General features: G+C 48.4%; 1 protein-coding gene across 1 annotated transcript in view; it reads right to left on the reverse strand.

Moving 5' to 3' along the window:
- The window catches only part of LOC140427037 (long-chain-fatty-acid--CoA ligase 6-like), a 299,763-nt gene that overhangs the window by 88,442 nt on the left and 191,444 nt on the right, over nucleotides 1-19,877 (reverse strand). The gene's annotated exons all lie outside the window — the stretch shown is intronic.

The raw sequence follows: 19,877 nt of genomic DNA on the forward strand, positions 1-19,877 counted from the left end.
TCTTGATGGGGGTGGGAGTGGGCGTGGAAACTGCATAATTTCAGCAGAGTGGTGGATCAGGTCTTTGTGACAGAATCCATTTCTGCTGATGTTTTCATTTCTGGCAGGGATAAGACATTTCTGACAGAGGGGAGTGAATATGTTCTCTGTACGCTCCCTCTCAAATCATGGGGGCTAAATTCAATAGCTCCCAAGAGAGTGGAGGAGAACGCTGCACATTGACGCTGTTCAACATGGACGCAGGCAGAATGCAGACTTGTGTTGCTTGCTACCGCAAATAATTTCAGTGACAAATACGGGGTTAACTGATTATTTCGAAAAACATAGTTTGATTAAAGATAGTCAGCATGGCTTTGTGAGGGGCAGGTCATTGAATTCTTGGAGGATGTGACGAGACACATGGATGAAGGTCGGCCAGTGGATGTGGTGTATATGGATTTCAGCAAGGCATTTGGTAAGGTTCCCCATGGTAGGCTCATTCAGAAAGTTAGGGGGCATGGTATACAGGGAAATTTGGCTGTCTGGATACAGAATTGGCTGGCCGAAAGAAGACAGCAAGTAGCAGTGGATGGAAAGTATTCCGCCTGGAGGTCGGTGACCAGTGGTGTCCCACAAGGATCTGTTCTGGGACCTCTGTTCTTTGTGGTTTTTGTAAATGACTTGGATGAGGAAGTGGAAGGGTGGGTTAGTAAGTTTGCCGATGACACAAAGGTTGGGGGAGTTGCAGATAGTGTTGAGGATGGTTGCAGGTTACAGCAGGACATTGACAGGATGCAGAGCTGTTCTGAGAAGTGGCAGATGGAGTTCAACCTTGATAAATGTGAAGTGATTCATTTTGGAAGGTCGAATTTGAATGCGAAATACAGTGTTGAAGGCAGGATTCTTGGAAGTGTGGAGGAACAGAGGGATCTTGGGGTCCACGTACATAGATCCCTCAAAGTTGCCACCCAGGTTGATAGGGTTGTTAAGAAGGCGTATGACGTGTTGGCTTTCATTAACAGGTGGGTTGAGTTTAAGAGCCGCGAGGTTTTGCTGCAGCTTTATAAAACTCTAGTTAGACCACACTTGGAATATTGTGTCCAGTTCTGGTCGCCTCATTATAGAAAGGATAAGGATGCTTTGGAGAGGATAGAGAGGAGATTTACCAGGATGCTGCCTGGACTGGAGGGCATGTCTTATGAAGAACGGTTGAGGGAGTTGGGGCTTTTCTCACTGGAGCTAAGAAGGCAGAGAGGTGACTTGGTAGAGGTGTACAAGGTGATGAGAGGCATGGATAGAGTGGATAGCCAGAGACTTTTCCCCAGGGTGGAAATGGCTGTCACGAGGGGACATAATTTTAAGGTGATTGGAGGAAGGTATAGGGGAGATGTCAGAGGTAGGTTCTTTACACAGAAAGTGGTGGGTGTGTGGAATGCACTGCCAGCAGAGGTGGTGGAGTCAGAGTCATTAGGGACATTTAAGCGACTCTTCGACAGGCACATGGACAGCAGTAACTTGAAGGGGTGTAGGTTAGGTTGATCTTAGATTAGGATAAATGGTCGGCACAACATCGTGGGCTGAAGGGCCTGTACTGTGCTATGTTCTAATAGATCAGGTGGTGACCAATATTGAGAGTGGCTAGCATCAGTTAAAATACTGCTCAAAGCCAATCAGCACCAGCACCGTTCAAAGGGAGGTGTATTATGGATGGGGTCGGGATCTGCAGCCATGCAGAAGTGAATCTGACCTGTGAAACATTGAAGAATGGCAATAACATGAATGACATACATAAAAATAAGACACCTATCATTATTTTGCAGGTTGTTGCTGTTGGCAGCCATCAGTCCTGACAGCTTGTGTTAAGCCATGGCCATCACAAAAAGCACACATTTGAAAGGGGCCTTACAGCCAATCCCAGGATTGTCAAATCTCTGTCTTCACTCCACAATCACCACTGTCATTTCAGAGACCACAACCCCAATGGGGTAACAACCCATAATTTGGAAACCCCTCCTTCACACACGGTTCAATTCATGACAACCCCATCATTCACCTACCAACAATCTGCAACAGTCAGGATTCATACCCGACTTTCATTTGCAGCACTGCATCCTCAAAAACATCTGGCACTGCTGCAAACCTCACCCTTATCTCAGCTTGTACACACAGATAACAACCACACAACTCAGATTTTGTGACACCCATCGACATACTTCCCTGTCTCTTCCAGGACAAGATGGTGCAGAAACAAAAGCAGCAAGAGCTAACCACTTCCAGATAAATGAGCCTAAAATGTCCCGATTTCCAAGAAGGATTTTTGGCTGGCCATTACTGGGATAACCATTGCCCAGGCCATGGTCCAAGGAAAGACTAAAACCATTTTAAATGATGATGTGGAGATGCCGGCATTGGACTGGGGTGAGCAAGCTAGTGATTTGAAACAAACCTGTTGGACTTTAACCTGGTGTTGTAACATTTAAATGATGGAATCCTCCTACTTACTCTACACTATCTCCCGATTTAAAAAGCTGCAGATTGGTGTTAGCATGCCCCCAATTGTCCAAGACTGATTTGTTCACTTTTTGCAATATGGAATCATTTCATATATAAATCTGGTTTGTCATTTTTATTTTGTGGGGTATTCATTTTTGCATTATGAGCAAGCAGATAGCCAGTGCAAGAGAGAAGGCAAGGTGTGAAATTGTTGATTAATGGGGAATCAGGATTGTGTTTACTGGTATTGCAAGCAGATGGATTCTTCACAGCCAGTGAGGGGCTGTGTAGACTTTGTTCCCTCTTTGTTATTATCCAGTAGCCTTCCTTTGATTTTCCATGTTGTCTGGAATGGCACAGTGGAATGCCTATGCTATTCTTTCCTATAGTCACCTTGAAGCTGGCAAGAAATCTTTGGTTCTGGTATAAGAGAGACACGTGCAGGAATGTGAATACAATTCTCACGAAGCCTCATGCTCACGCCACCTGCTGGTCTCTGGCAAGTGAGAATTAAATGCAGCCAGCTCTCAAGTAATAAAAAAAGTGCCTTTGTGGATAGCAACTGAATGATGCTGGAGATATCGCCAACTCCAACCAGGCAGTAGCTCAATGCATGAAAAGCTCATCGCAACCAGTAATGGGGTGCTTGCCCTCTGTGGTTGTCGGTGTGACTGCAGAAGGTGACAGATTTCAGTGAGAACATCCTTAGTGAATTGAAGACGTTGCACACATAGGCTGGAATTTTCTAGCCCCTAATGCTAGCAGGGTTTTCTAGTCCGGCCAAAGTGAATGGAGATTTTAATGGAAAGGAAATGGGAGCAACATCCAGAAGAAATTGGTCAGCAACTAACCTGTAGGTGAATGATAATCCCTTTACATATATCAATTCTATGGACAATAAAACCACATGCAGTTTTCTTATAAATAACATTAGTAGAGTGGGAGATATTACAGGAAAACAATTTTCTTTGAAATATTTCCCATTATACACTATTCAAACTCATGCATTGGTGCTGAAATGCTATCTGGTAGCTCACAGTGTTGCTGTTCTAATAACAGTTTCCTGCTGTGTTATCCATTGCTTCCTTGAACTGGTGATTCCTTATTTTGATTAGACCGAACAACAGAGTTCACCAGGAAAGAACTGGTGATTATTGAGAAAATACATGGGAATGCCTCCATGTTCCCCTTCATGTCACACCAGCCAACCCTGGAGCTATGATTGCTGTTTCTTAAATGTCACTGGGTCAAAAACCTGGAACTCCCTCCCCAATAGCATGTGTTCTACCGAGCCACAAGGACTGCAGCACTGTAAAAAGGTGGCAACAAAGGATGGCCAGAAATGTTTGGCAGTGATGCTCACATCCCATGAATGAATTAAACCTTGGGGTGACATGACTATTTGAAATATTACTTCCATCAATAATATGAGGAAACAAGATTGTAGACCCAATCGGGCAGAATTGTCCATTGCCCCCCCCGCCCCCCCATTCGTTGTTAGATTATTTGTACCCTTTGCCAGCAGGCAACCAGCAGCGGGGAGAGGGTCACTGTTGACGGAACCAACCAGAATTTCCCACCCGGTAGGGAGAGCTACAGCAGCTTGTTTCATAGCACTATAGATTAATATGCATCATTACACCATACATCTTTAAAACTTAAAAAGGGGGATATAGAAATGATTTAACATACCCAGCACTCGAGGATATTTTAGATTTTAAGATTTGGAGTTTTACAGCATTTAGCATTCACCGACACGGTCTATCATTACTTTTATTTTTAGACAACTGGTCAGATAAGGACGTTTTTTTATAGGAAGAGCCAAAGCAAACTAACTATTCATCAGATTTCAGTTTCAATAGACATTATTTTCTTTTTAAATCATGTTAATCAAAAACTTGAACTCCAGAGTGGGAGGCAGTGATCAACCATGAAAAGATAGATTAAACACGGGCGCCACTGACCTGCTCATCTTATCAGTAAATAGCTACTTGTATTCAACAGCATTGTATTTGTTAAAAACTTTGATTCAATTAGTTTCATTTTCCAAGAAGGATTTGTATCGCCTCAAGCATACTTCTGTGAAAGAAAATGTAGTGGCTCCTGAAGGAAAGTCCATCAACTGTGTTCTCAGGAACCAGTGATGGCCAACAATGCTGCTTTTTCAATCATCCATCAAGAGGAAATCTAATTAAACAATGGTTTGAACAAAACATGACAAACTCTTATAGCATCTTGATAACACAAGGATATAGTCGGGTTGATAGAGGAACAACGTTGACCTGGTAAGGGTTGTTCGTAAGCAAAATACAGAGTGGTGAGTTTTTTCCCTCAACACGAGGGGCATGAAAATCTGTGAATCTGATCATAGCAATTGATTTTTATATATCTGGTTCTAGTTAAGCTGGAGATATTTGGATTGGATTTGTTTTATTGTCACATGTACAGAGGTACAATGAAAAATATTGTTTTGTGTACAGTGCAGACAGATCATTCCATACATGAAAAAACATAGGACATACACAAATGCACAATGTAAATACATTGACACAGGCATCGGGTGAAGCATACGGAGTGCAGTACTATTCAGTCGAGATATGTGAAGATATCAGGTCTGTCCATAAGAGTGCCATTCAGGAGTCTGGTAACAGTGGGGACGAAGCTGTTTTTGAACCTGTTAGTAAGTGTTCAGACTTTTATATCTCCTGCCCGATGGAAGAAGTTTGAAGAGTGAATAACCCGGGTGGGAGGTGATGCACGATCAATGACCACTGAGGCGTGGTTGTAGCCCAACTGAAGGCTTTAATCTTGATGTTTCCCCCAGCACCTCAGGTATAGAATGAAGGCTGCTGGGGTGGCACGGGCTCTTATACCCCGCCATGCAGGGCGGAGTTACCATACAGCTTGACCAATAGGAAACATACAATATCTACCAATGGTGTTCCCGCATTACCATGTACCGTAATACCTCTACACAGACTACCTGGGGGACCCATAAGGACTTAAAAAAAAGAACAAACTGGTCGGTAGCGATTTAAATCAAAATGTTCTGTGGTGCACTGTAACTTGAGTTCTGATGACCGGGAAGAGAAGGATTTCTCTGAGCTATCTATCTTTGACCTTTTAGTGTATATACCAAGGTACAGTTTCTTCCTTTTACTGTGTTTGTAAAAAAAGAAGAAAAAATTGGAGGGGGGGTAAAGTTCTCAAATTGAGATGTTCTAGGAAGGCACGACATCAGTCTTGAGTTTTTGCATGCATAATTTTTTCTGTCTTTCCATTTATCATGCTTGTTTTCACTTCCATTGTTTGGAGCTCTGTTTGAAGGTGATGGGATTGATAAGATGTTGTAAAGAGGGAGGGATGGGCCGTTGAGCCTAGACCTTAAGTGGATGGTTTGTTTGCTTTCTGTGCTTGGTGCTATTGTTTTGAAAACTTATGTTAAGAGTTGAGGGACAGACTTCCGGTTGCGGCTATGCGGAGCTAAGCCGCACGATTCGGCAGCTCCCGCTATCACGGACTTTCGGGCTCATTGGAGGAGCCCCAACGGAATTTTTTTGAAGACAACCCATGGGGAAGTGAAGAGAGAAGTCTCCCTCCAACTTTTATGGACCGGACCAGAAGTGCAACGGCCAAAAAAGCGGCATTGGAGCAGCGGGAGAAGCGAGGTAAAAAATCAAAATGGCGGCGGCCGGGGACAAAGCGGAGTGCGGGCTGGAGCTGCAGGAATTCATCAAGCGCTGCTTCGAGGAGCTGCGCAAGGAGATGCTGGCGCCTATGCTGGCGGTAATTGAAGGACTAGGGATAACCCAGAAGGCCCACGAGGTGAAGATCCAGGAGGTACAGAAAAGAGTGAGTGAGAATGAGGACGAGCTCTTGGGCCTGGCGCTGAGAGTGGAGCGGCACGAGGCGCTACACAAGAGGTGGGCGGGAAGACTCGAAGACCTGGAGAACAGGTCGAGAAGAAATAATCTGCGGATCCTGGGTCTCCCAGAAGGAGTGGAGGGGGCCGATGCCGTGGCATACGCGGGCACGATGATCGGGGCGATGATGGGGGCGGAGGCCCCTTCGAGGTCGGTGGAGCTGGACGGGGCACACCGGGTGCTGGCGAGGAAGCCCAAGGCAAATGAGCCGCCAAGGGCGATGGTGGTGAGATTTCACCGGTTCACAGACAGAGAGAGGGTCCTGAAATGGGCCAAGAAGGAGTGGAGCAGCAAGTGGGACAATGCAGAGATCCGAATATACCCGGACTGGAGCACGGAGGTTGCTAAGCGGAGAGCGGGTTTCAACCGGGCCAAAGCGGTGCTGCACCGGAAAGGAGTGAAATTTGGAATGCTGCAGCCAGCGCGACTGTGGGTCACATACAAGGACCAATACTATTACTTCGAAACGCCTGAAGAGGCGTGGACCTTCATACAAACCGAAAGGTTGGACTCTAACTGAGGGTTTGTCAGGGTGGGGGGGATGTTTGAGGGTTGTTGGATATAGAGGGTCAATCACACGCAGGAAATGTTACATGGGCTGGAGGAGAGGGACAAGGCCGCGACAGGAGCTGCGCCAGAGGGGGCGGGGCAGGCTTTGGAAAGCACGGGGGGTTTCCCGCACGCAGGAAGAAAGGCGGGAAAGGGAACGAAGGAACGCATATTGATTGGGAGACTCCCACACGGGGAGGTCAAAGGGACGGCGGGGGAAGCCGGGGTCAGCAGGTATCAGCTGACTTACGGGAGTGATATGGGGGAGCAAAAAAGCTAGACAGGGGTCTAGCAGGGTGGGGGGGGGGGGGTGGAGGGGAGGTGGGGGAGGGGAAAAGGGTTACTGCTGCACTGGCCGAAAGGGAATGGGACACAGAAGAGGTGGTCGGGACTGAGGTCCCCCGGCTGGGGGACTGGAGGGTGAGGGAGACGCGGACACGGGACTGGCCCAGAAAAGGAGATGGCTAGTCGGGGGGAGGGGTGAGAGCCCCTCCAATCCGGCTGATAACGTGGAACGTGAGGGGCCTGAATGGGCCGGTGACGAGGGCTCGGGTGTTCGCGCACTTGAAGGGACTGAAGGCAGACGTGGCTATGCTCCAAGTCGGGACTGGACGCGAAGAATAGAGGGGTGGCAATATTGGTGGGAAAGCATGTGCCATTTGAGGCCAAGACTATCGTAGTGGATAATGGAGGGAGATATGTGATGGTGAGTGGTAGGTTGCAAGGGACGTGGGTGGTGTTGGTAAATGTGTACACCCCGAACTGGGATGATGGTGGATTCATGAAGCGCATGTTGGGGCGCATTCTGGACCTGGAGATAGGAGGCTTGATAATGGGAGGGGACATCAATACAGTGCTGCCACTCCAGATCAAGGACTGGAAAGAGGTCGGCGGTGGCCAAGGTGCTTAGGGGCTTTATGGATCAGATGGGGGCGGGGGGGGGGGGGGGGGGGGGGGGGGGAGAGTGGACCCATGGAGGTTTGCAAGACCGCAGGCCAGGGAATTTTCTTTCTTCTCCCACGTGCACAAAGCCTACTCCCGGATAGATTTTTTTGTTCTGGGCAGGGCGCTCATCCCGAGGGTGGAGGGGACGGAGTATTCGGCCATAGCCGTTTCGGATCACGCCCCGCACTGGGTGGAAATGGGGCTGGGAGAGGAGAGGGACCAACGCCCGCTGTGGCGGCTGGATGTGGGACTGCTGGCAGATGAGGTGGTGTGTGGGAAGGCGAGGGGGTGTATCGAAAGGTACTTGGAGGCCAACGACAACGGGGAGGTGCGGGTGGGGGTGGTATGGGAGGCGTTGAAGGCGGTGATCAGGGGAGAGCTAATTTCCATTAGGGCTCATAGGGAGAAGACAGAGGGTATGGACAGGGAGAGGTTAGTGGGGGAGATTTTTAGAGTGGACAGGAGATACGCAGAGGCCCCAGAGGAAAGATTACTTGGGGAAAGACGACGGCTACAGTCGGAGTTTGACCTGTTGACCACAGGGAAGGCGGAGGCACAGTGGAGGAAGGCGCAGGGGGCGACCTACGAGTATGGGGAAAAGGATAGTCGGATGCTGGCACTCCAGCTCCGTAAGAGGACGGCAGCAAGGGAAATAGGGGGAGTCAAAGATGGAAGGGGAGCCACGGTTTGGAGTGCGACGAAAATAAATGAGGTATTCAAGGCCTTCTATGAAGAGCTGTATAGATCCCAGCCCCCAGCGGGGGAAGAGGGGATGAGACGATTCCTAGACCAACTGAGATTCCAGAGGGTGGAGGAGCAAGAGGTGGCTGGTTTGGGGGCATCAATTGGGTTGGAGGAGCTGAGCAAGGGTTTGGGGAGTATGCAGGCGGGGAAGGCCCCGGGGCCGGATGGGTTCCCGGTGGAGTACTACAGAAAGTACGTAGACCTGTTGGCCCCGCTACTAGTGAGGACCTTTAATGAGGCAAGAGAGGAGGGGACCCTGCCCCCGACAATGTCGGAAGCGACAATTTCTTGGATCCTAAAGCGGGACAAGGACCCACTGCAATGTGGGTCGTACAGGCCGATCTCGCTCCTCAATGTGGATGCAAAGTTGCTGGCAAAAGTGCTGGCCACGAGGATTGAGGACTGTGTCCCGGGGGTGATCCACGAGGACCAGATGGGATTCGTAAAGGGCAGGCAATTAAACACTAATGTGCGGCGGCTCTTAAACGTGCCATCGGAGGAGGGAGCGGCGGAGATGTGGCAGCTATGGACGCGGCAAAGGCCTTTGACCGTGCAGAGTGGGCGTACCTCTGGGAGGTGCTGCATAGGTTTGGGTTCGGGGGAGGGTTTATCAGTTGGGTTAAGCTGCTTTACAGAGCCCCGGTGACGAGTGTAGTGACGAACCGGAGGAGATCAGAGTACTTTCGGCTGTACCGAGGAACAAGGCAGGGGTGCCCCCTGTAGTTTGCATTGGCGATCGCACCCTTGGCCATGTCATTGAGGGAGTCTAATAAATGGAGGGGGGTGGTCCGAGGGGGAGAAGAGCATCGGGTGTCGCTATATGCGGATGACTTGTTGTTGTACGTGGCGGATCCAATGGAGGGGATGGGGGAGGTCATGCAGACTTTAAGGGAGTTTGGGGAGTTTTCGGGCTATAAGCTCAATGTAGGGAAGAGTGAGCTCTTTGTATTATAGGCAGGGGACCAAGAAAGAGGAATAGGGGACCTACCGCTGAGGAGGGCGGTGGGGAGTTTTCGGTATCTGGGGATCCAGATAGCCAGGAGTTGGGGGGCCCTACATAAACTGAATCTGACGAGGTTGGTGGAGCAAATGGAGGAGGACTTCAAAAGATGGGACACGTTACCGCTCTCGCTGGCGGGTAGAGTGCAATCGGTCAAAATGGTGGTCCTTCCGAGGTTTCTGTTTGTGTTCAGTGCCTTCCCATCGTGATCACCAAGGGCTTTTTTAAGAGAGAGTAGGTAGGAGTATTATGGGGTTTGTGTGGGTGAATAAGACCCCGAGGGTAAGGAGAGGGTTCCTGGAACGCAGTAGGGACAGAGGAGGGTTGGCGCTGCCAAACCTAGGGAGCTACTACTGGACAGCAAATGTGGCGATGATCCGCAAGTGGGTTATGGAGGGAAAGGGGGCGGCATGGAAGAGGATGGAGATGGCATCCTGTAAAGGAACGAGCCTGGGGGCGTTGGTGACGGCACCGCTGCCGTTCTCGCCGTCAAAGTATACCACAAGCCCGGTAGTGGTGGCAACGCTAAGGATCTGGGGCCAGTGGAGACGGCACAGGGGTGCAGTGGGAGCCTCGGTGTGGTCCCCGATTAGGGGTAACCACTGGTTTGTCCCAGGGAAGATGGACGGGGCGTTCCAGAGCTGGCATCGGGCGGGGATTGGAAGAATGGGGGACCTGTTCGTTGACGGGACGTTTGCGAGCCTAGGGGCACTGGAGGAGAAGTTTGAGTTACCCCCGGGAAATGCCTTTAGATATATGCAGGTGAGGGCATTTGTGAGGCGACAGGTGAGGGAATTCCCGTTGCTCCCGGCACAAGAAATTCAAGACAGGGTGATGGCAATACACCAGGAGATGAAAGAAGAGGGGGAAGCGCTGGTAGAAGAGCTGAAGGGTAAATGGGAGGAGGAGCTGGGGGAGGAGATTGAGGGAGGTCTGTGGGCTGATGCCCTAGGTAGGGTTAATTCCTCCTCCTCGTGTGCCAGGCTCAGCCTGATACAATTTAAGGTGGTTCACAGAGCTCACTTGACGGAGGCGAGGTTGAGCAGGTTCTTTGGGGTAGAGGACAGATGTGGAAGGTGCTCAGGGAGCCCGGCGAACCATGTCCATATGTTTTGGTCATGCCCGGCACTGGAGGGGTTCTGGAGAGGAGTGGCGGGAGCAATAGCTCGGGTGGTGAAAGTCCGGGTCACGCCAAGCTGGGGGCAAGCAATATTTGGAGTAGTGGACGAGCCGGGAGTGCAGGAGGTGAAAGAGGCCGGCATACTGGCCTTTGCGTCCCTAGTAGCCCGACGAAGGATCTTGCTAATGTGGAAGGAGGCGAAGCCCCCTAGCATGGAGGCCTGGATAAACGACATGGCTGGGTTCATAAAGCTGGAGCGGATTAAGTTTGCCTTGAGAGGGTCTGCGCAGGGGTTCTACAGGCGGTGGCAACCGTTCCTAGACTATCTCGCGGAACGTTAGAGGAAGGTTGGTCAGCAGCAGCAGCAGCAACCCGGGGGGGGGGGGGGGGGGGGGATTGCTTGGGGGGGATGGATGAGCAAGAGATAACATGAATGGTGGGAGAAACTTGTGTTGTTAAAAAACTTTAATAAATATCTTTTTTTTAATAAAAGAGTTGAGGGATAAAGTTCCAGCAGCTGGTAGAATCCTAGGCGCCAGGGGCGCGACCTGCTAGGCTAGCTGGTAAGGCTGGTTCACGGGAGCGAAGTGGGGGGTGAGCTGAAAAGTGACGGGGTAGGGGACTGCTGACGATTAGGGGACTTCCAGGAGGCTGGAGACTAGATGGTGGTTGCTGCCGAGGGGCGGATCTGGGGAGGTGCGGGCCATGGGGCTGGCCTAGGAAAGGTCATGGCTGATCGACAGGGGAGGCAGGCAAGAGCCCCCCTGACCAGACTGTTTACATGGAATGTACGTGGCCTGAATGGGCCGGTCAAGAGGGCCAGTGTGTTTGCACACTTGAGACAGTTAAAGGCGGATGTGGCCATGTTACAGGAGACACACTTAAAGCTGGGGGATCAATTTAGACTGAAAAAGGGATGGGTTGGACAAGTGTTCCATTCAGGATTGGACTTTAAAACCAGGGGGGTGGCCATCCTGATTAACAAAAGGGTGGCGTTTGAGGTGGGGGAAATGGAGAGAGACCGGGGAGGCAGATTTATTATGGTTAGCGGGAAACTGGAGGGAATAGAAGTGGTGTTGGTAAATATATATGCCCCAAACTGGGATGACCTCGTGTTTGTGAGGAAGATGCTGGGAAAAATCCCAGACCTCAACTCGCACTGGTTGGTTATGGGGGGTGATTTTAACATGGTCTTGGATCCTAGGATGGAGTGGTCAGGTTCTAGGTCAGGGAAAGTATCAGCAATGGCGAAAGAGCTGTGGGGGTTCATGGAGCACATGGGGGATGTTGATCTGTGGAGATTTGAGAGGCCAAGGAGCAAGGAATATTCATTCTACTCATGTGCACAAGGCGTACTCCAGAATCGATTTTTTTATACTGGACAAAACATTGTTAGCGGGGTGGTGGACACAGAGTATTCAGCAATCGTAGTATCGGACCATGCGCAACATTTGCTAGACCTACAGGTGAACTCGGGAAATTCTCAGTGGAGTCTAGATGCAGGGCTGTTAGCAGACAGCAAGATATGTGAGTGAGTGAGGGAGGCCATTCGGGGGTATATAAAAACCAACGACACGGGAGAGACCGCGGCTGGGGTGGTGAGGGAGGCATTGAAAGCGGTCATCAGAGGGGAATATATTTCGATTCGGGCCCATAGGGAAAGGGCTGAACGGGTGGAGCTGGACAGGCTAGTAGCAGAAACCTTGCATGTGGATATGAGATATGCGGAGTCTCCGAAGGAGGAGCTCCTGAAGGAGCGGCAGAGACTTCAAATGGATTTGGGGCTCCTTCCACAGGCAAGGCGGAGGGACAGCTGAGGAGAGTAAAAGGGGCAGTATATGAATATGGGGAAAAAGCGAGCAGGATGTTGGCATATCAGCTGAGGAAGCAGCGAGAGAAATAGCGAAAATTAAGGATTTGAGGGGAAAGTAGTGAGGGACCCGGGGCGGTTAATTAAGTGTTTTGTGAATTCTATAGTCGTTTATATGAGTCGGAACCCCCCTGCGGTGAAAGAGGGAATGAACCAATTCCTGAAGCGGCTAGAGTTCCCGAAGGTAGATGAGGAGCTGGTGCAAGTCTTGGGGGGGCCCAATTGGGCTCGGTGAAGTGATAGACGGATTGGGATCAATGCAATCAGGTAAGGCCCCGGGCCCTGACGGATTCCCAGTGGAATTTTATAGAAAGTTTTCGGGGCTAGTGGGGCCGCTGGTAGTTAAGGCTTTCAATGAATCCAAGGAGTTCGGAGTGCTTCCCCCAACGTTATCACAGGCATCAATCTCTCTCATCCTGAAGCGAGACAAGGACCCGGAGAGCTGTGGATCGTACAGATCAATTTCCCTTTTAAATGTAGATGCTAAATTACTGGCAAAGATCTTGGCCACCAGAATAGAGGGCTGTGTCCCGGAGGTAATAGGTGAAGATCAGACGGGATTTGTGAAGGGCAGGCACCCGACGTCCAATATTAGACGGCTTCTCAATGTTATAATGATGCCAGCTGAGGGGCGGAAGGCTGAGGTGGTCGTAGCCATGGATGCGGAGAAGGCTTTCGACCTGGAGTGGACATACTTATGGGACATTTTAGGCAGGTTTGGGTTCGGGCAGAGTCCGGCTGTTATATCAGGCCCCGGTGGCAAATGTGAGAACCAACTGAACCCAGTCAGAATATTTTAATCTCAGGAGAGGGACAAGGCAGAGATGCCCGCTCTCCCCATTACCGTTTGCCCTGGTAATAGAGCCTTTAGCAATGGCCCTTAGAGCATCGAGTGCGTGGTGGGGGATAGTGTGGGGGGGGTGGGGGAGTGTGGAGCACAGGGTTTCTCTCTCTGCGGATGACTTGCTGTCTTATATTACAGACCGGCTGGGGAGGGGGATCAACGAAATCATGGAGGTACTAGGAGAATTTGGGTGATTTTCAGGCTACAAGTTGAATATGGGAAAGAATGAGATGTTTGTGATCCAGGCACAGGGGCAGGAAAAGAGACTGAGAGAGTTACTTTTTAAAGTGGTGGCGGGGAGTTTTAGATATTTAGGGATTTAAGTGGCTAAGAAGTGGGGGTAGCTCCACAAGTTAAATCTAGGCAAAGTGGTCGACCAAATGAAAAGGGATTTCCACAGATGGGACATGCTCCCGCTGACGCTAGCAGGAAGGGTCCAGACGGTGAAGATGACAGTCCTCCCAAGATTGCTTTTCTTTTTTCAATGCCTTCCGATTTTTGTCCCAAAGACATTTTTGAGAAAAATAAATGTGGCAATTACAGGTTGTGTGTGGGCGGGGAAAACCCCGAGAGTAAAGAGAGCACTCTTGGAGCGGGGTCACGGAGAAGGGGGCTCGGTCCTCCAGAGCTTTATTAATTATTACTGGCCGGCAACATATCGATGGTCAGGAAGTGGGTAGTGGGGCAGGGGTCGGCCTGGGAGCGAGTGGAAGCGGCATCCTGCAAGGGTACGAGTTTAGAGGCTTTACGAACGGCGCCCCCTGCCGTTCTTGCTGGCTCAGTACTCTACATGCCCTGTGGTGATGGCAGCGCTAAGAGTGTGGGGGCAATGGAGGCAGCACATGGGATTGGCGGGGGTGTCAGTGTGGTCTCCGATTTGTAACAATCAATCATCGGTGTATCCCGGGGAGGCTGGATGGGGGTTTCAGGAGGTGGCAGTAGGCAGGGATCGAGAGATTTGGGGATTTATTTATCCAGGAGGGCTTGCCGACCTTGAAGGCACTAGTGGAGGGGTTTGAGCTACCGGGCGGGAATGGGTTTCGATATCTTCAGGTCCAGGACTTTGTACGAAGGCAGGTTCCTAGCTTTCCTCGCCTCCCCCTGACGGGACTACAGGATAAGGTGATGTCAAAAACTGGGGTTGGAGAGGGGAGGATTTTGGAGATATACAAGGAGTTGATGGAGTGGGAGGGGGCCCCGATCAGGGAGGTGAAACGGAAGTAGGAAGAGGAGCTGGGAAGAGAGCTGGAAATGGAAAAGTGGGAAAAAGCTTTGAAGAGAGAGTCAATTCATCCTCGTCCTGTGCCAGACTTAGTCCGATCCAGTTCAAAGTGGTCCAGAGGGTCCACATGACAGTCGCCCGGATGAGCAGGTTCTTTGACAAGGTGGAGGACAGATGTGGGCAGCGTGGGGGTAGCCCAGCTAACCATGTACATATGTTTTGGGCATGTCCGAAGTAGAGGGGATTCTGGCAGGTATTTGCAGACGTTATGTCAGAAGTCCTGGAAGAGAGGGTAACTCCGAGTCCAGAACTGGCAATATTTGGGGTATCGGATGATCCGAAGGCCAAGGGGGTGGAAGGCCGATGTCCTGACCTTCTCCTTCCTGGTGGCCCGGAGACGGATTTTGCTGGGATGAAGGGACTCGGAGCCCCTGAAGTCAGGTGTGTGGGTCAGCAATATGGCAGGGTTTCTCAGCCTTGAAAAAAAATCAAGTTCGCTTTGAGAGGATAAACTCAGGGGTTCGCCCAGAAATGGCAACCGTTCATAGAGTTCTTCAAACAAAATTGAACGTGGAAAAAAAAAAAGATTCCAGCCATCCTTGTTCAAGAGTTAGGTGACCTCCCTGAAGCCAGAAAGAACCCTGGCTCTCAAACCTGCCAATTGTTGGAACCTTGGAACTCTTGCCTCCAGCCTAACTCACTCTTGGTGCCTTCTCCAGTCATCACTCTGGAAAGACAGAGCATTCTACAGTCAGTCAACACCCCTTCGGAAGGAACATTCCAGTTGACCCTGAACGTATGTAAAACTCCAACTTGTATTTTATAAAAGCAAATTACTGCGGATGCTGGAATCTGAAACGAAAGAGAAAATGCTGGAAAATCTCAGCAAGTCTGGTAGCATCTGTAGGGAGAGAAAAGAGCTAACGTTTCGAGTCCGATGACTCTTTGTCATCGCCCTTGACAAAGAGTCATCGGACTCGAAACGTTAGCTCTTTTCTCTCCCTACAGATGCTACCAGACTTGCTGAGATTTTCCAGCATTTTCTCTTTCGAACTTGTATTTTATAATGGTTGTACATCATGAAATCTATCTCGAACAGGTGTGTAAAAATTCCATTTCGATTTAGTCATGCATAGAAGCTCAGGACATTCCAAATTTAAGGGCTAGAAAAAATGGCATAATTTATAAAAGAGGGAAAATCAGAATTTTTTAAAACATCGGTTTACGGATGTGCAGAGAGTGGGGAATTCAGTGCAGTTTAAATGAACCCTTTCCTGTCCCTGACGCTGCTCACAGTAATAAGGAGTCAGGGGGCAGAATTCTCCCATGGCCCTGCCAGTGGATTCACCGACAGGCACCTGAGGGGGTGGGGGGTCCATTGGTGCTCACCATGGCAGATGAGGGGCTGACCAGAATCTTCCAGTCACACCTGTTTGTCCATGACACCAGTGGGAAAACATACCCATGCAAAACACTGGAGCAATGTAGATGTCGGGACTCGCCTAAACAATGCCTGGGATTGCCTCCAGAGTGCAGAATGGAGGCCGCCACTAATCCTGGACCTTGGAACACCACAGCAATGGGTAGAGGGAGCAACTACAGGTGGATCTTCCAGATTCAATGAAATTGAGGTCTATCCTGCAGCCTCAAAATCTGACCTGGGACAGTGTGAAAGAGTGCGTAACACTGCAAGGCTTTGTCAAGGAGGTGAAAGGATGTCTTGCTTCTGCTGGAATCCAAGAGGCCTTCCAGACATTTGCTCAAAATGTTCCTGGAGATCTCTCTTCTGTCTCAGAAGGCCCATCTTCCAGCCTCAGAATGCTCCTGGAAATCCAACTTCATTTTCAGGAGGCCTATCTTCTTTCTTCAATAGTGTGTCAGTGATGTTGGGTGCCTTTTCAATATGGTGCCTAGATAGGACAGTGGACTACGCACATCAGATCTGCTCCACCACGGAAAAAGGAGCAAAACACCCAGTTGCATAATTAATGAGGTCAGGATCAGAAGATGTGGAATGTTTTCCCACAGCCCTCTGCAACGGAAAACACATGCTCCAGCCCCCACTTCAAGACTTAGTCCCAGATGGGAGAATTCCACCCTGACACTAGATTCAATGAAAGCTAACTATATTTAATTCTCTTGCCAACGACAAGCAGATGGAGTGACTGTATGATTTTGCTGGATTGTAAGTTTGTTAATGATGCAGGATAGCATTGACTTCACAGTTATCATTTTGCAAACAATACAGGTCAACTCTCCCTTACTCTGGGATTACACTTCCTCAATATTTGGCTGGTGTGCGACCATACTGCAGGCTTGGGAAAGTGGGCAGCCCATAATCATGGAGGTAAATGCCTGCTATCTGGATGACAGCCTGTGCCAGCTGCTTTTGAGCCACCATGGTAAACCAAAGGTTGGCTACAGGATGATATGGCTACCTCCTGACAACATGGCTGATGATGGCACAATCCATGTACTCATGAACATGCATACAATGAAAGCCATGCAGCCACGTGAACATATTGAGACAGACCACTGGCGTGCTGAAAGAATGCTTAAATTGCCTACACTGTTCTAGACTAATCCCGCAGTACTCAACAAAGCATATGCAAGATTCATCCTGGTCTGTTACATGCTGCATATTATTACCATCACAAGCAGCTATAATGGTGAGCAGCTGAGAAACAGGAGCATGAGAAGGAATAAGGAGAGAGTTGACAATCTACACAGCCCTTTTCTGGCCAGGCTGTCAGTTCGACACTAGTAACTGCAGCCCCAATTCTGCTCACCAATTGTCCCACACTTTACCTTACCTCTTGTTACTAACTATAGTGTTTGCTTGTTCATAATACGGAAATAAAAGACAAAAAAAATGAACAGTACACTCAATTCATAAATGGAATAATTGGTTTAAATGATTCATGCTTGTGTATTCCCTTTGTGTCTGTCTTCAATGCACCTTTGCTAGCCCTGATGTACCTATGGCACTGCTACCAAAGTGACTAGTCTGTGACTGCTGACTTTTAGTGAAGACTACAGAAGGCCATCAAGCTGTCCTCAAATAGCTCTGGGGCTAGACGACCCAGCTTTAGACTGTATCACAGTCATTAGAAACAGTAGTTTGTGCTCGGCTGGCTGACAGGCAACAGTAAGGCACTAGCAGAGTGTGTTGGGTGGTGTGGAATTGAGATGTATAGTTACAACCTGCAGATGGTGTAACCAAGTTTGGTATATGTGGAAAGTGAGGTGTGTGAAAGAGCATTCGAGCTTTCAGCCTCACCACTACCCAAGGTCTCAGTAATTGTTGTCTCCTCCGTGACAGTTAGGATATGCAGATATGCCGGACATCTCTCCTTTGTCACTTTGCCCTGCAAACGAAAATGAAGCACGAGTATGGTCCAATCTGTCCAAATGTTATGGCTATAACAATGGAATTGTGCAAGATGCCAGATGTGAATGAGGCTTGTGGCAATCCCAAGTGTGCGAGGGTGCTATGGAGCATATGAAAGGGAGTGTTCGGAGTAAAAGATTGTTGGTAGGTGAATTGAACAGTGCTTGGGGCTAGTGGTCCAGTTGATAGGGTGGGACATTTGAAAATGCATTCATTGACCTTTGACCACTCGTGATGCCACTGAACTTCATGCAGCACTGTATCAAGATGCTTGTGACTGGACTACTAACATTAATCTCCTTGGCTAACTGTTCACACTGCCTTTTAAGCAAATGTCTGGAAGGCCTCTTGGCCCCCTGCAGAAGCAGGATATCCTTTCACCTTCTTGACAAAAGGCCTACAGCGCAGCACACTCTTTTCACGCTGTCCCAGGCCAGATTTTCTTACTGCCAAACTGCTATCATCTGCTCCAGCCAATTATACATCTCCCCTTTAAGAAATGTAGTACAGTAAAGGAAATAACTATTTTGGGCCCATTCTGATACTTGTAGCTAATGAACCATACAGTTAGTACTGGTTGTATGCAGCAATCATCAAAATAAGCAGACAGAACAGTGTAGAAATGCTTGCTGCAGGCTAATTATACATCACAATTCTCCATGCCTGTTTTGACAATGATTCAATTCAACCCTCAGATTTTGATTTTAAATTCATTTAAACATTTAAATCTGGAATTGTCCAAAACTTACTAAACAAGATTGAGACTCACAAATATTTCATTTCTCTGCCTAACCTCTTCATTCACAAAATACACCGACTTTATGGCTGCCTATACCAAATGAGCTTCAAATAGCATCCCTGATGGCAAAGGAAACAAAGACAATCAAATGTTGAAAATAGATCTAAAGGATTTAATTGGTCACAGTAATCATTGCAATAGCTGTAATTTTCAACACTGATTTATGATATTTAAGAATGCACATATCCCCACACCCCTTACTGGTGATACAACAACATTCTTTGAATCAGGTATGTGGTTCAAATCTTCACAACTCTGGAAGCTATTGTACTGATCTGTATATCTGCTGGTATGCAAGGGGTTAACATCTGTAATATAGTGCTAGACAACCACTAGATCTATGAATATAAGCTACACTCAGAGGATTTTCCCACCTCTTTGTATCAGGAGTGACTAGTGAGCAGAGTGCAAGAGATATAGCTTAGTTATCAGGTGTAGTTAAACATTATATATACCATTCTTATTTATCTAATCTTCAGTTATAGTTGTAGAAGAGTGAACAAACTCACAGATATTTATAATCGTTATTCAATAAACAGTATTTGCTAATTTGAAGACTGATAGTTTTACTGAACATTAACCATCAGACCATTCTGGAAGTAAACAAAAGAGTAATGAGATATTACTATAATGTAATATAACAGTTATAACATGTCCGCACACTGTATTGCAAAATCAAAAATTGAAGTTCCACTTCTGTAACTGCAACAAATGGTCTGACTTTCAATCATGCTGTCAAAGGGGTGCCAAGAAGAGGCTTGATGGGGCCCATACAGGTAGCTTAAGAACTGCACTGGGAGCATGTCACCTCCACACCTTAATGGGCAACAACTACACAGGGAAATCCTGAAAAAAAAGTATTTTGTTAAAAAGCAAAGGAAGATATGAAGTCTTTCAAACAGGTTTTCCCTCAGTGAACATCAAACAAAGGGAATTAATATATTCCAAGAGGAACCTGAATTTTAAGACTTGGGATATTTTTATTTAAACCATTTGTA

This window comes from Scyliorhinus torazame, chromosome 7 (assembly GCF_047496885.1).
Source record: "Scyliorhinus torazame isolate Kashiwa2021f chromosome 7, sScyTor2.1, whole genome shotgun sequence".
Taxonomy (NCBI): Eukaryota; Metazoa; Chordata; class Chondrichthyes; order Carcharhiniformes; family Scyliorhinidae; genus Scyliorhinus; species Scyliorhinus torazame.